This window comes from Juglans microcarpa x Juglans regia, chromosome 6D (genome assembly GCF_004785595.1).
Source record: "Juglans microcarpa x Juglans regia isolate MS1-56 chromosome 6D, Jm3101_v1.0, whole genome shotgun sequence".
In the NCBI taxonomy this organism is placed as follows: Eukaryota; Viridiplantae; Streptophyta; class Magnoliopsida; order Fagales; family Juglandaceae; genus Juglans; species Juglans microcarpa x Juglans regia.
This window is the reverse complement of record NC_054604.1, coordinates 9,795,768-9,801,874: the sequence shown is the minus strand read 5'-3', so window position 1 is coordinate 9,801,874 and position 6,107 is coordinate 9,795,768.

Sequence of the window (6,107 nt, the reverse complement as noted above, 5' to 3'; positions counted from 1 at the left end):
AGACAAATCCCAATACTCGAGCAAGTGATCCCAAATCACTTCTCCGGTAGAGTCGAATCCTAAAGCTCTTCGTCTTCATCTGTATCAAAATCTGCGATACCATAAAACGGTAACACAGGGTATCGAATATCGTGATATTCTGAATCTCAGCAAGTAATCAACCAAGCAGCCCAAGAGATAGAAACGGATTAATGCAGCCAACACACATGAATACATGACGAAACATAAATATGACCCAAAAATCTCATTTTTCCCGAAAATGATTATTTTTCAATGCATGCCAAAAACCTACACGCAATGAATAATATTCGTCATTTTCCTAAAAAATGTGCTCGTAACCATTAAATCAGAAACCGACAACATAATTATTTATCAGACACTGTAGATGGAAATAACAAGCGAGACTATACCATCATCCCTACTTACCACCATCCCTACCGAGTGTACTGTAAGAGGGAATTACAGGCGTGACTATACCACCATCCCTACAGTTCCTTTTCACACAAGAGGTACTTATCAGAGCACTGTAGGTGAGAATCACAGGTGAGACTCTATCACTATCCCTGCTTACCACCATCCCTACCGCATGCACCGTAGGTGGAAATTACAGGCGGGACTATACCACAATTCCTGCTTACCACCATCTCTACAATTTCTTTTCACATAAGAGGTACTTATCAGAGCACTGTAGGTGGGAATCACAAGCGGACTCTATCACCATCTCTACTTATCACCATCCCTATCGCATGCATCGTAGGTGAGAATCACAGGCAGGACTATACCATCATCCCTGCTTACCACCATCTCTACGGTCTCTTTTCCTTTCTCTTAAACCAGTCAATCCAATCATTTCAAACATACTTAAAATTATTTCTCATATGAAAAACTAGTATTTCAAGTATACACATGAACATGTATGCAATTATGCGAAAATCTAATTTTCAGTTACAAACATGAACATACGTGCAAATATGTAATGTACATGATACAACACAATATCCAACAACTAACAAACCATAACATTGTCCAATAACACAAACAACTCTATCATCCAATCCATCCGACCCCCTTACTCCTCTGACTTAGTCCGGCGTAACCAACCAGTTCACAGTAAAAATGAGTTAGTGCAAAATACATTTAAATCTCAAAATTTCTTTGAGAAAATACTTACAGTGATATAATATAATTTTTGAAGGATCACAGAGGTGCTAGAAGTGGCGGCATGACAACGTAACAGTGCAAAATGTACTATGGTCGTGGGTCTCAAAATGCAAGATTTTGAACGGGGACAAACGAAAACTTGAGATTACAAGGGAATGGTTTAGGGATGTCGGTGAAGCTAATGGTGGTGGTGGTTGACCGTGGGTGGTAGCATGGGCGGCGATTAGAGTGTAAAAAGTTCAAAATGGAAATGTGGATGGATAGACTTCATCGATGGCGGATCAGGGTTGGGGATGGGTGGGTTAGGTAGCTGGGAGGTCGATGGTGGTGCGATGGCGACACTGGAATGAAAGGTGGCCTCGGCTTGAAGCCATGCGTGGAGGAGATTAGCGGCGCGAGAGGGGCTGGGAATGGAGGGGGTGGTCGTCGGCTAGAGGAGAAGATGTTGGGAGGGGTGGTGACGACCACGACGGTGCACAGCGGCATAGGGTGGAGGACGACTCAACGGACGGGGGACAGAGGGACTTGCGCGCGAGAGAAGAGAGAGAGAGGAGAAAAAGAAAATGAGGGGAAAAAGGAAAGAAAAAGAGGAAAAGAAAAAAGGAAAAAGAAAAAGTGAGAGAAAGAAATGAGGTCCAATCCTCACATTTTGGGTCATACAAATGATCTAATAAAAAAGATTTCAAAACAGCAAGTTAAATAAAATAATTTAAACGTAGTGATTAAAAAAAGTAAAATAATTAAATCCAACAATAATCTAATTTAAAATAAAGAGTAATTTAAATAATGAACAATAATTAATAACAAGAAAATACATTGAATTAACAATTAAAAATCTTAAAATAATATCATGTAAATCATCTAAAATTTAAAATAAGAAAGCCATAATCTTAGTAAATGTAATAATTTATTTTGCCAAAATCCACGTAAATACGGGATATCATATCTAACTTCATATTAAAAGTTAAAAATGTACAATTTTTTTTTACTAATAAGAAAGATAATATGCGCCCAATTAATAATTAAAAGTGTATGTACATTTTTTATGGATTAAAAAGATAATCAGTTTCCAACTTTATTTTAAAACTTAAAAGTGTGAGTACATTTTTAACTTTTATAATGAAGTTTGAGACATATTATAATTTAATAATTTCTTAATCAATATAAAAAAATGATAATGTGTATCCAACTTCATTGTATGTACAATTATTTATATTGATTATAAAGATAGTATGTGTCCAATTAAAAATTAAAAGTGTGCATACATATTTTTATATTGATTAAAATGTATACTTTTTTATATTGATTAAAATGACAATAACTTTCCCACTCCATTCTAAAAATTAGAAGTGTACATATAATTTTTTATATTGATTAAGAAATGATTAAATTATAATATGTCTAAAAATTAAAAGTATACGCCCATTTTTTATATTGATTAAAAAGATAATGCGTCCAAGTAAGAATCAAAAGTGTAGGTACAATTTTATATATTGATTAAAAGAATAATATGTTTCACACAATTAATACTCTTAATAAAACTATTTATTTTTCAAGAAGAGGGACGATACCTCCAATTTTATTGATAACCCTTTCTTATGGCGGATGAATACCTTTCACAAATGGGGGAAGAGCTCTGGTGCTTACATAAATTCCTAAACCAAAAACCCTTGCAAAAACTATATATTCTAATAAACTAATCCATACAATAATTGAATAAAAAAAAATCTATTGCATTACTTAACATCCAAATATTATTTTTATAAGAGAGAATAAATACCTAAATTTGGTATACAATAAAGCATATTCATCATCAGTATCTGTGTTACTCTGAGTGACCAAGAATTCTTCCTCTGCATAGAATTGATTATCAGAGTCTCCTTCTTTGTTGGTGTTGTTATTCTTGTCTTCATCACTAAGATACTCATTAATATGTATATTGTTGGCAGGTAGTACATTAACATATTCAGATGTTACATCATCACCCAACAGTGGAGCCAATTCTCCCTCATCAAGTTCCACAGATGCATTAAACCCGAAAGGTTCATTTTCCTGATATGCTTCAGTATCAGTCGCTTCTCCATCTTCTTCCTCTACCATTAGGGGTGCATCATAGATGTTCCTATTAGTAACTTTATTTACCATTCTCTAATTACCTCCCAATTCAGTATCATTGAGATAAAATACTTGTGATGGCTTACATGCTAAGACAAAATGATCGTCTTTATACCAAACACGAGATATATTTATACTTGTAAAATGATCATCTATTTGTATTCTTGTTCTTCATTTTTCAATATCCCACTAATCACATTTGAAAATGTATACTTGATGACCTCCCAGGTAATGTAGTTCTAAAATATCGTTTAAAACTCCGTAAAAGTTAACATCATTTGCTTCGTGTTTCCCTTTAACAACTATACCACTACACTGTGTGCGCCGATTTCGTTCACATTCTTTAGTGTGAAACTTAACACTATTCATGATACAACCACTATAGAATGCAACTTGTGGATCATGACCGCAAGTTAGTGCATATAATTGATCAAACACCTCAGGTGCATTTTGGCAATGCAAATGTTTAATCTATTAAAAATAATGTAAAACAAACAAAACATAACAATTAGCAAAATAATATTTTATGGATTGTATTCAACTCGTTAGAAATATCGCCATGTTGCTAAAAAACATACTTACATGTTGTTTGAACCACTTTGGAAATTCAGCTTCATGATACACATTATTTATGTATCTTGCTTTGTCCTCTTCATAGTGTTCACTACATATAAAATTTATATCAATACGTGACATAATTTCTAAATCAAATGTATGTGCAATTAAAAAAATCATATATGATTTACTTACTTTAGATAGTGCTTAATTTCTGTGTAATTATTTATCACATACCATTGTACTATTGCAAAAAGTCGTTTATCTAAACTGTGAAGTGTTGAGGATCCCAATGAACAAATATTCTGAGAAAAAATGGACAAATCGTTGCATTCATTCCCTTGCCCAATATTAGTATTTTGCTCTATACAATTAAATCTTGTCTCAACATCATGAAAATACATGGAGCAGAATGTCAAGCATTTGACATCAATATATACTTCCGCAATTGACCCTTCTGGACATGCTAAATTTCGTACATACCTTTTGAGTTTGTTAAGAAGCCTTTCAATGAGATATATCCATAGAAATTGCACCGGTCCTACAAGCAATGGTTCATGTGGTAAATGAATGGCTAGGTGTATCATTATATAAAAAAAAGTTGGTATCATTTTGAATTTGCAAAGATCGATGACAAGTTGCTTTCTAATTGCTTAAAAACCTCCCAGTTTAACGTACGTGAATATAGTTTTTTATATCTTTTCGTAAGTACCCACGGATTGCAACTGTGAGTAATCATTATAAAAAAAGTGATAATCTTAACTTTTCATTTCTGATATCCTACGATTAGTAATGTTTACACACTGAAAAATATTTGAAGCATAAACGTTAGGAAACTTCACAAATTTTATCTAAGCACAAAAGCTTTTTTTTTCTCATCACTTGACAATGTGAAGGGTAAACATGGTATTAAATAAGAATCGTCATCTTCTTTTAAGTGTAGTTCCTTCTTGAGATCCATGTGACACAAATCCTTTCGTGCTTTGATTATGTCCTTTGTATTTCCCTCTATATTCATCAACATTCATAGCATATTATCACAAATATTTTCCTCAACATGCATGACATCCAGGTTGTGTCTTAATTTTAGTATTGACCAACATGGTAACTTAAAGAAAATATTTTTTTTTAATTCAACTCCTTTACTGCACGTTTTCTCTTATTTGTTTTTTCAAATTGCACATTTCTGACATTCATAAGTTATTTTAACACATCATTGCCAAATAATTCATGAGGTGTCAATCTATATTGATCTTCTTTACCATTTAAAATAATCTTTTTTTTTTTTCAAATATGTCCCGGTTGCAACAAGTGACGATGAGCCATATAACAATTCTTTTACCCATATTTCAACCACATAGACTCTGTCTCTTCATTACACATTAGACATGCTAATTTTTCTTTGGTGTTCCATCTAGAGATGTTTCCATATGCAGGAAAATTATTTATTATCTATAATAATATTGCATGTAATCGAAATTTTTGCGATACTGATGCATCAAATGTATCTATACCTTCTTCCCACAATTGCTTCAATTCATTAATCAATGGTTTCAAATACACATCAAATTAATTTTCAGGTGCCCTAGGTCCAAGAATTAATAAGATCATTTTGAAATACGGATCTTTTATACACTTCCAAGGAGGTAAGTTATATGGCATAAGTATTATCGGTCACACGCTGTAAGATGTACTTATGCTACCAAATGGATTTAAACCATCTCTTGCCAGTCCAAGTCGAACATTGCGAGATTTTTGAGCAAACCATTGATGCAATTTATCAAATTCTTTCCAAACCATAGACTCAGTTAGATGTCTCAAATTATTCAAATCCTGAACTCATTTTTTTTTATATATATATATACCATCTCATATCCTCAGCTGTCATTTTTGACATAAATAATCTTTGGAACCTTCGGTTCAATTGAAGAAATCGCAACACTTTATGAGGAATTTTCTTGTCTTTTTTTTTTTTTTTTAATTTTCAATCCATCTTGTCTCTTTGCATATAGGCCGACACTTTTAACTACTAGCATGCTCTTTCAAAAAAAGTACACAATCATTTTTGCATGCATTTATCTTATCATAATTAAATCCAAAACCTCGTCTCAATTGTTTTGCCTCATAGTATGACTTTGGCAACGTTTCTCCATCAGGAAGTGCCTTTCTCAACAGATCGATCAACATGTCAAATGACTTATTACTCCAATTATTAATTGTCTTCAAATGGAATAACCTTACAATGAAAGCCAATTTTGAAAATTTCACACAACCTG